The sequence below is a fragment of the Hippocampus comes genome, unplaced genomic scaffold (assembly GCF_001891065.2).
Source record: "Hippocampus comes isolate QL1 unplaced genomic scaffold, H_comes_QL1_v1.1 scaffold62, whole genome shotgun sequence".
Taxonomy (NCBI): domain Eukaryota; kingdom Metazoa; phylum Chordata; class Actinopteri; order Syngnathiformes; family Syngnathidae; genus Hippocampus; species Hippocampus comes.
In genome coordinates, this window is record NW_017806062.1 from 1937799 (window position 1) to 1949281 (window position 11483).

At 43.5% G+C, this 11483-nt stretch overlaps 1 long non-coding RNA gene across 1 annotated transcript in view; it reads left to right on the plus strand.

Moving 5' to 3' along the window:
* The first annotated feature begins 2717 nt into the window (after positions 1-2717).
* The window catches only part of LOC109529850 (uncharacterized), a 9426-nt gene continuing 660 nt past the window's right edge, over positions 2718-11483 (plus strand). Inside the window, exon 1 of the long non-coding RNA XR_002170894.1 lies at positions 2718-2869. This is a non-coding gene — a long non-coding RNA (uncharacterized LOC109529850). The remainder of the gene's footprint in view (positions 2870-11483) is intronic.

Sequence of the window (11483 nt, forward strand, 5' to 3'; positions counted from 1 at the left end):
CCTGGTAGTGAGCAGTTGCTAAAGACCTACTTAAAATTTTTTCTGTGGGTGTTATCGAAAGAGGCAGAGGATGTATGAGTCTCCCATGACAAGTATCGGTCACTTGGGCAGTGGGTGAGCTGGAGCTCATCTGTAAGGTCACTGAGATTTCTGCCATTTTTCACATCAATCAGTCGCTGTGAAATCTTTGCTTTGATGATGTTTGATGTTGCGGAGTCTGTGCGCTCATGTGACTGCTTGGGTCTATAAATTAAATAAAGGTGAAGAATGCCAAAATGGCCATTACGTCATTTGATTTTTCTGTATGGAAGAAAGGGTTTGGACAGCCCTGAGTCAAACAATGCTTTTGTAGTCACGTGGTTAGCATGTGCTAATTTTGGTGCTATCATCCTCCTTTCACTCCCAAATGGCAAATGACCGAGGCTGAGTTTTTCAAGATAAATCGCATAAACATAAGCTGGAGCCATACGGGCCGACAAAGAAAGAAACAAAGCCGACAAAGGCATTTGGCGTTCATCATGGATTGCCTTGTTGATGTGTTACCTGACAACCTCTGCCAAGAAAGGAACCGACCATCAATCACACACAGAGTCCAAAAGTTAAAACATTTGTCATTGTCTCTGGACCATCACATGTTAAACGACTGCAGCTGGACTTGGAGATGAGGGCTCCTATCTGAAGTAGGCACAGGCCCGGGAGGGTTTAATATGAAGCAGATAACAAGAAATTTTTTAAATTGAATTTTAATTGAATCATTATTCAACTACAGTTATTTCTTTTTGTTTTCCTATTTTGAAGCACAGTGTAAATATTCTGGCAGTGGATAATGTTACAGCAGCGCAGAATTAAACGATAATAAGGAATAAAACCTCTGTCTGTTTTTTTTTTTTCGTGCCCATGCGCGACTTGTATCCCTTTCATATATGGTCATAGATCGGATTCGTATATCCGATTTTTTTCAACGCAACCTCCGTCTGAACGCCATTCCAAAGCCTTAAATGAGTAACTGTCTTGACTTTCCATTTGACTCCAATTTAATCCCACTTGAACCATGAAGCATCAAATGGACATTTATGGTGATAGGAGTAATTCAGCCACACAGACGGTTCATTTATGATGGTGTGGCGTCATCTTTCGTAGATGTATCTGGATATCGAAAGACTTGTCACTATTTCTCCAAAATATTTCTACCTCCTCCCTCATCGCTCCTCTGTCGCAGCTCTTAGAACTCCATCCTCATATTGCGGGAGGCTAATTTAAGTTGGAACCCCCTTGCCGTGTTTTGCTGCATATTCTCGGCCAGGAACAGCATTCAACCACAAAATGTTCCTCATCTGACTGTGGCAACTCCGTGACCTAGTTTTCACCCGGGGCGTCAGCCCGCTCCTGTAGCGGGTTGGTGTGAGTCTTTACATCGCTATCTCTTACATTAATGTGACAGAGGCGGCATGAGGAGAGGAATGCAGGTCAAAGGGGGGAATTTAGCAGTTGTAAAGAGAACACCAAATGTGATCGACATGAACTCTGGCTCAGATGTGAAAGGAATGCTTTGCTTTAAGAAAAAGTTGGGTTAAAAAGCAACCCATCTCACATTTTGGGTTATTCATTTAACCCTAAAAAGGTGGTTAAAATGAATAACCCAATTGGGTCGCTTCTGTGAATAACAGTCCATAAGATTGGGCTGTTTTTTGTTGTTATTCATTTGACACAACTCTAAAAGTTAAATGAATAACCCCAAAAGTTGCCGCACCCTTTTTAATGTTGGTTTACTTTTTTTGTTTACTGTAATTTGTGTTTCAACCAAAGTGATGCTTCTTGATACTTGTGCATTCACGGGAAAAAATATAGGTCAGTCAATGATGCATGGGAGATATTTTTTTTTCCACAATATTTTCAGACTTGGTGAGCGGCTTTTTTTCTTTTTCTTTTTTCTTTTTTAATTCCCCAAGTCAACAATGCGTGAGCCAAGAAAACTTTTCCCTCCCCCCAAAACATGAGTGTCTGTTCCTAGTAGTGCACAGTGGGGAGTCCCTTTACAAATGAATCAAAGAAATTGAAACCTCACTAAGAAGCAAATGTCAAATCTTTTCTCTCTGTGGTGATTTATTTCTCCGTCAATGCGCGACCGGCCTCGTCCTGTTGCCTAGGCTTCAGTCAAAACAAAAAACAGAAGTATGCAGAGAAAGGGTTTAAATGCCCTAAATGTTTCTATCTAACGAACACTTTAAGCAAAAAGAAAACATTCATGGCATTTCTGCAATCATATTAAGTCATCCCGAACTTGCCTTTTTTTGCGCATTTGAACGCCAGTAAAAACCAGCCTATTAATGACATTTTAAAAAGTAGCCAGTCATTTACAAAAGCGTGAAGTGAACTTTCGGCTCGGGATCGTTTCTGGCATTTAACTCTCCAAACAAGGGAAAATAGCTGTTCTTACTCAAAATGTCAACAAAGTAGTTTAAAAAAAACAGGATACAGCCACAATTACCGCTTTTAGCTTGTTCTCAACAAAATTTAACAGGAAAAAAAGTGAGTGGGTATTACTCCCCCCCAATGGCTTCTGGGCTTCCCTCCTTGCAACAGGTATTCTGCCCCCAGCGATTGCATGTCAGTCCAGTGCAGTGCCCCTAGTGGTGAAAGTAGTTAAAACCACACAAAACCGCAGACAGTGCAGTGCAGTGCCCCTAGTGGTGGAAGTAGTTAAAACCTTACAAAACCGCATGACAGTGCAGTGCAGTGCCCCTAGTGGCGGAAGTCGTTAAAACCACCCAAAAAGTCAGTGGGGTAGCCATTTTGATTCCTAACAGTGGAGAGCGTATGATCACATCCACTTCCATCCTCTTTCTTTTGACAAGTTCAGGCACAATCTGTAAGTACGTTTACACAGTTATCCATGTTACTGTTTGTTTGCAAGTTATTTAAAGGCACATATCAATATTTCACCAGTTAATCTCCTCAAATACTTACTATGGAATTGTTGAATGAGCTAAGAGAATAGGGCTCTTACATGAGTGTCATTTCATATGTATAATTGGATGCTGTACAAACATTCGTGTTGTGTTTCTGTTTGTATGCGGTTTTACAAGAAAGACTTTCATAAAAATACCAAACGGTGGATTCTCATCTTTGTGTTTTGATTGGATTATTGTTTAGCTCACTGTCTACACCATGCTCTCATATCAAACACATGGTTACGGCAGAGGAACCGGAAACCTCTCGTGTCAGCGCCTGCTCGGAATGTCAGCTTTCTACGAACTGCAATGAATCACTTTTATAATCGTACAAAACTCTCGGGCGAAAAGTCTCACACCGCAACGCAAACGACGGCGGACGTCCCGAGCCAAAAGCCAAGCTCCATTAAGAAAATATTTGCTCTATTTCACATGGAAGGAGAACGCGTCGTGCCCGCTGCACAGCCATTTTCTCCGGGCCATCCAAACACATTTTGGATGAACTGCGAAGCTGAGAGTGGGCCAAGAACTTTCACTCTGCGGTCGGACTGACTTTTGCTCTGCTCAGCTACCCGGTTGCAGAATATAATAATACGCAGACACATGCTCGTTCGCACGGAGCAGGCAGGTTTCTGAATATTTCCAGCCCATTTGGATATTTAACATTACGGTGAGCGACTGGAACATTCGAACAGTTTGAATATTTGCTCGTTGCTTCAATATGAGAACCAAAAACTACTTGTACTTTATTGATTTCAGTGAAATGCCTTGCGCATGAAAGTTTAAAAATAAATAAATAAATACCTGGAGGCCGGCCCGGTGGTCGACTGGTTAGCACGTCGGGCCTCACTGCGCAGAGGTGCAGGGTTCGATTCCGGCTACGGCCTTCCTCTGTGGAGTTTGCATGTTCTACCCATGCCTGTGTGGGTTTTCTTCGGGTACTCTGGTTTGCTCCCACATTCCAAAAACATGCATGGTAGTTTAACGGAACACTCTAAATTATCTCTAGGTGTGAGTGTGTGCGCGGATGATTGTTTGTCTATGTGTGCTCTCGATTGGCTGGCAACCAGTTCAGGGTGTCCCCCGCCTACTGCCCGAAGACGGCTGGGATAGGCTCCAGCAACCCCCGTGACCCCTGTGAGGATAAGCGGATCAAAACATGGATGGATGGATGGATAAATACTTGTACCTAAATAAAACTTTAACAGTTTTTAAAGATTAAATGCAAATGCACAGCGTTGGCTTGCTATCCAAGTTTCATTTGTTCCACATTCCTATCACAAAAAACTCAATCTTTTTCCGCCCTATTCGTTGTGGCTTTTCCCCTTATGTTTGAACATTAAGCTAGCAGACTGTTGTTGTTTTATGTTTAGTTTGACAGTAACACCTCAACTTGGGGTTGCAATAAACATATATATATATGTATATTGGGCAGCTATAAATTGCAGGTATTAAGTGTGTACACCTCTCCAGTAAAAGACGGTTTCAATAGACACACACACACACACACACACACAGTCAAAGTGGCCTCAGTTCGAATTGTGAACATCGCGGCTCGCCTGTTATTTGGGTTTGGTCATGTGACTTGACGTGCACGTTCACGGCTTGTAAGCAACACACACAACTGACACACTTGTGCCTCTGGTGCGCCTAACCACCCATACCAGTAGAAAATGAAAAGCAACCAAATAAATCTTTGTTAAATCTGCCCAGATCTGAAAATGTGTCTGCGAGCGTGCCGTTCTGCACTTGTTACGTAACAGCAGGGCTGGTCGACGTCATACTTGGCAGCCGGATTGGGCCGAGAGCCAGAGCCACTTTCAAGCGACAGTCAGAGTCCATCCACTGAAAAACATTTTTCCCAAATCCAAAGTGACCTTTTGTTGGATGCGCAGAATAGATGAGAAATCCAGCACATACAGTCGTTGATTGCTCAGTCTTTGGTCGTCACGGTAACGAAGACTGGACTCTTAACAAGATCTTCAGAAAAAGATCAAAGTTCAACCGTCGGAGGACGTTTTATAATGCGAGGTTGGTCTGATGACTTTTCCACTGGGCTCTGACATACGCTTCACATGATTGACGTGGAAACACGAACCTGAGTGAGACTGCAGCGCGTTAATCTAATTGTGGTTGCACAGCTGATGACTGAACGGAAAAGCGGCCATCAATTAGGAGGCCGTCTTCCAAAGCACGACAGCGATTGGCTTCCTGCACTCGTTTATCAGTGCTCTCAAGTACTCATAATGATGACTTATTTCGATCTTTTTTTTTGACATATCGGGAACATTGTGTGAGCAATGAACATTCGTCAGAATATGTTTTTATAAATGCTCAAGATCAAGAAAAAAAGTCTACCCACCCTTTTCAAATGTCAAATTCTGCGATCCTAAAAATGAGCTCAAGAGAAATCATTTGAAAAAGTTTTGATACTATTTGTGTGACCTGGACCTTCCACCACTCCCCTGAAAAGAGGAAGTCAAACTAACAGCAACCGTGGCTGCATAAGTGTGCACACCCTCTGCTTTCTGGGGATGTGGCTGTGTTCACAATCAACCCAATGCATTCAAACTCACGTTTGAGAGGAGTCGGCCCACATTAGCCGCCATTTGACGTGTCGCCCGACTAACCCCAAACGAAGTTTAGCTGTTCTCGTAGGCTTTTCCCGATGTTTTTGCTGTCACATATTTACCCCACAAGCTTTGGTCTGTAGAGATGGAATGTTGTTTTGAATGCCTTAAGAACGGGGTTCACCAAGGCGATGCAGTCTTTTCCATAACGTTCACGGAATACCTCTACTGCATGTGTTTATCATGAAGTCTAAATTCCAAAACTTCCAAAATCGTACTGATTCATGGTATCACAAAAAAAAAAAAAAAAGGCAACGATCCCCTCCTGTCTCATAAGCCACATCTGTCGAAGGCACGTTGCGTAATATCACCACCGTGCCAGGAGACGCTGCAGTTTCGCCAACTGGTCTGCGTTATGAACCGGCAGCAGTGATTTACACGTCTTTTTTTTTTTTTTTATGAGTATTATTATTTTCGAGCGATTGCGTGAGAAAGTCGAAATATTCCACATTCCTGGAGATGATGTGCGTGATGGTGAAAAGAAAAGACCCGACATTCGCCTTGGGCACAGTGTGTTGTGGGCTCAACCAAGTGAATTAAACACACTGTTTTCCACCAGGGCTGACGCGTTCTACAGTGGCACCGCTACTTACGAACGTTCATACGAAATGTTCATGTTCCGAAACGCCTCAACAGGAAAATATTGCCTCTTGTTATGGAAAAAATTTCAAGATACGGAAGGTAAAAACTTAGTATGGGCTGCGCAGCTGCGAGTTTTCTGAACGCAACATACTTATAGCTGCTCTGCCATTGGCTATTACCGAGCATCATCCTGGCATCCCATTGGCTCAGAGGGACCTCTCCCATATGAGTCTTTGTGTCGATGCAGCGTCCTCGTCATTCGCACCCTCGGGCCATGAGGCATTCCCATAGTTTTACGTCAATGTGAATCACCCAGAAAAAGTGTTCACCAGTCCGGCGATCGCTCACTATGCTGATGTTTGCCTTGGACGTTTTCGAAGGATTGTTAAAAGCCGACAAAAGCAAACGTCCTTGGATCGGGTCTTTACAAAACGCCAGGCAAAAACCACTTCTGAGAGAGAACATGAATTAAAGAGGGCAAAAAACGAGGAGGACGCAGTTAAAAGTTAGGACCATCATTTTTATTCTTTATTCTTTGTTTTTTACATGATGCACAACTCTCATTTCTTGTTCACTAATCTAATTGTAACATGTATTTGTTACATATTCTTGTTCAAATCATATTTTGAGGCTTTTATATGCTTCACAAAACATTGATGTCTGAATTTTGGAGGGGGCTTGGAACGGATTAAGGCATTTACATGAAAAACGCGTCTCTACTTACAACATTTTCTAGTTTAGAAATGTCTTCCAGAACCAATTAATTTCGTAAGTAGAGGTACCACTGTACGTCCAAAATTTATCATTCGGAGATACGAGCTTTTCATAGGACGGCAAAGAATTTCAGAACAGACGAAACACATGCTGGGTCAAGATCGTAAAATGTAATGCATGTTTTTCTCGTGGTTGGCGATCCCATGAACCTTTCCATTGCGTAACCATGCGTGGATGTCCTCACATTGCCTCGCAACCTCTTTTGGGGGGGTGATGTTACCGTTGATGTGTCTTCCACAGGCAAGAGGAGTGGATCCTCTCAAGTCTCGCTTGGCGAAAATAGATCGGCCATGTTTTGTGACCTCACTCGTCGACCCCATGGAGGCCTCATATCCACTTTTGGAATTCATGCCCGCAGCAGACAGACGTTGTTTTACATTTGAAGAGAGGAAATAAAAGATCATCACATTGAAATGACTTTTCCTGCTTAAAATAAAATAAATACATGTCACCGTTGTTTTCTCAGACTTCAACCTTCACTCACATTTGAATTTCCTGCCATGGCCGACCGACCTCGCGTGCGCAGGCTGTCACACGAGGCGACCTCATGTTTTCTTATTGCTGCTTTCGTCGCCAAGTCACAACGGGGCACTCTATTTGACATCAATAGGACCTTGTGATCGTAGAGATAGCAGAGTGGTGGTTCGCACGGCTGCCTCACACTGATGCGGTTTGGAATCGTGGTGTCCTTTCCTGCGTAGTGTTTGCACGCTCACCCCCCCCCCCCCCCCCGGGTTTTTGTGGGGTTTTTACTGTCCCGCGTCCTCACACATTCCACAACAGGCCTGACTTTGCTTTCTGCAGTCATACAATTTGGCCAAAAATCAGAAAATACGGCTGACCTTTTTTTCTTGTTTGGGTTTTATGAGAACGAAGACATTTTTTTTAGACAATTATTCTTTCTTCAATGGATGCTTTTATTTTCATGCAGTCTCATCATTGATGTTATTATTTTATTTTTTTGTAATTTTTGCTTCAATTCAGTGTTAATTGCCAGCATCAATTTTTAACAGACCAACTCGCATTGTCCATTGGTTTGAATGTGAGTGTGAAATTTACGCGCAGCGACGGAGGTACCATGAGGCAAACGCCGGCAATCGTCTGTCTCGTGAGGGCCCACCTGTGCTCGTTTCTCGCAATTCCTTCCCCAGCGACTTGTGTCTTGTCCACGTTGGATTCTATTTAAGTTTCCTGCTTTCTTTCCGCCGTCGTCAGTCCAGTTGTTTGTGTTTGCTGAGGTGTCGAATCTTCATCCGGTGTGTGGTTGTCACTTTGAATCTTGCCTTTGGGTTTTGTTGTTTTCATATTTTGGGGATTCCATGTGGCTAGTTGACTTTCCTTTTTGTTCTGTTAGGATTAAATTCCCATTTTTTTGTGCATTTTGTCTTGCCCTCCCTGCTTTTGGGTCACCAGAAAAGCATAAAAACTGTGACAGGGTGCTTCGAAGTCACTTCAAAATGCGTCATCTATCATTATCATGCGCCACCTTCCCTTCTCATCTTCTTACTGAACTTGTGCAAACCTGATTCAGGAAGATGCTAGCATAACAAACTTGTTGACATATAGAGGGCTTTTAGCCATACACGAAGTCTATTCGTGTATGGCTTGTTTATAACAGCCCTCCAATATGGCCACCGGTAGTGCATTGTGGGTAATTGCTAAAAGGACGGAGCCAAGAGGATCACTTTTTTTTTTTTTTAACTAAAAAAGATTTACCGATAATCCATTTTTTTTTTTGTACGGTGACACTGAATGTGCGCTAAAGAGCTAAATGCTCTTGCGTCAGTTGAAGAGGATGCAATAGAGATGAAGTGGAAATTGACACAAGTCCCATCTTTCATCATGAGCATCGAAGTACGAAAGTGGTCAAAATGGTCAACTATAATAAATGTTGATTATTGTTATTCTCAGCAGCACAGCATACTAGTGGTTAGCGCGCTCGCCACACATTTTTGAGGTTAGCGATGAGAATCTCAGCTCTGGCCTCCCCTCGATGCCGTCCGCATTCTCTCTCTCTCTCTCTGGCTTCCACTCGCATTCCCAAAACATGAATGTGATGCTAATCGAAGAATTATGCATTGGTGGAGTCCAGCGTCAGTAAAAGTACGATACAAAATGAGTGAAGCGAGGCCATCAATTGCTGCTATGCATAGAAGTCCAGCTCAAAGTCACAGCTTAAGAATTAAATCGAGTTTTGCTTTTTATTCCGTTTTTGCGCCGACAACACAAAGAGTTTTTAATGGGTCATCGTTTTATTGGAATCATTTTTTTTTTTGTTTTTTTTGTCATTCATATTGGGAGTGCAGTGTTCATGTTCAAACGGCATAATGTTACAATGGCTTCCAACAGATCTTGTGTGTGTGTGTGTGTGTGTGTGTGTGTGTGTGTGTGTGTGTGTCTAACACCAGTCCAAAGAAGACACGTTAAACTGTAGGATGGGAAGTAAATGGGGGCACAGCATTCCCACGGAAGGTCCTCTGGTTTGACGAAAAGGGGTTGTACGCAGGAAGTCGCCAATGTCCCTTATCTTGATCATCTGGTGCTACTCTTGCAGCGGCTGAGGGCATTCGGGTTTGTGGCAGCTTTAATTGCAAGAACTGGATTGGTCCTCGAGTTCATTTTTAGCTCAGGATGAAGTGCTTGCAGAAATAACCCCTTCCTCAAATTGTCTCTGCTTTCCCTCTCCCTGACCTAGAAAAAAAAAAAGGATATGCCATGAATGCTTGTGTATACAAGGCATGCTGAAAATCCGGGTAAACTGGCTGAATGATTGTCATAGTGGCAAGCGACTTTGTGGTTCGCGGAGGATGCTGCGACGTAAAACAAGAGGAACGCAACATTTTATTATTCCAGGATGGGAGGGGGCGTGGACGGGAGTTACATTGTGGATAAACAAACAAAATGACATGTCGTCCCAATTTCGGATTGGAAGCGACAGAACATGTTCGGGGAAAAAAAGCAGACCAATGCTTTAAAGTGGAATTAACCCCAACATGTCAAAACTATCGGTGACACGGCGGTCGACTGGTTAGCACATCCGCCTCATTGCGCAGAGTTCGTTGGGTTCGATTCCAGGCTCCGGTCTTCCTGTGTGGAGTTTGCATGTTCTCCCCCTGCCTTTGTGGGTTTTCTCCGGGTACTTTAGTTTCCTCTCACATTCCAAAATCATGCATGGCAGGCCCATTGAAAACTCTAAATTGTCCCTTGGTGTGAGTGTGAGCGCGAATGGTTGTTCCTCTCTGTGTGCCCTGCGATTGGCCGGCAACCGGTTCAGGGTGTCCACCCCCCTACTGCCCGAAGTGGGCTGGGATAGGCCCCGTGACCCTTGTGAGCATAAAGCGGATCACAAAATGGATAGATGGATGTCAAAACTATTAGCGACACGGCGATCGACTGGTGAGCATGTCCGCCTCATAGCGCAGTTCGTTGGGTTCGATTCCAGGCTCCGGTCTTCCTGTGTGGAGTTTGCATGTCCTCCCCGTGCCTGCGTGGGTTTTCTCCGGGTACTCCAACTTCCACCCATATCCCAAAAACATCCACTGTAGGTTGATTGACCACTCTAAATTGTCCCTAGTTGTGATTGTATCCTTGTTCAAAAGGAGCTGTGTGACAATCGTAAACTTGTCAGTGACAAAGGTGTACTGAAAAAAAAAACCCGACAAAGCCCACGCTGGATGCCGATGGCCTCATGCTTGTTCCAATGATGAAACGAAAAAATATATATATGTTGAGTGACATTTGGCAAACCTGTATCATTGTTGTGTATCAAATGCTTGTCTTCGTTGGGTGAAAGGACTTTAATTAACTTCAAAATTTGTCGAAACACCGTTGCACTTAAAGAAATGGCAACATTTCAGTGGTTAGGAAAATAATAAATAAAACATTTCCAGATGGCTAGAAACATCATCTGACCAAATGAATCCAACCTAAAAAAAATAGTTTAATTACAAATTCTTCAGTGTGGACGCCACACGGTGAACATGGTAGTGCCAACTGACAGGGGATTCAGATCGAACAAAACAACGCTGATTGACTGCAGACGCCGAGTGTTTGCTCGGAAACTGGCTCTCCCGTTGATTTAGTGCGCTTACAACCTCGAATGCCGCAATCGCGTGCTCAGAGTTTTCCTGTCAACACAGAAGGCGCACTTGCGAGCCTGAGAGCTGCCCGGCGTGTCTCGGCGCGCTCTCTCTTAAGAAGCCAATTGGCACGTCATTAAAAATGATTGACAGCAAACAGAATGGCCCCTTGATGGGAAGCGTGAAAGATGGCGGCGTTAAGAAAATCGCATGTACGTATGAAGTCAACACATCTGTTCCGCAGAGGACGACATACAAGAGGTGCAGGCATGTTGCTTGTTGAACCTGTGCAGTCTTTGCGATGAAAAACAAAGATCATTTACACGTTAAAGTTTTCTTCGAATCGTCTAACTTACGACTGGACACTGGTGACGACCAATTTAAAAAAACAAACAAAACAACAGCAAAACTGTGTTGGTCTGTGTTGTTGTTTTTTTTTTTTTAAGTGGGGGGGGGGGGGGGGGGGG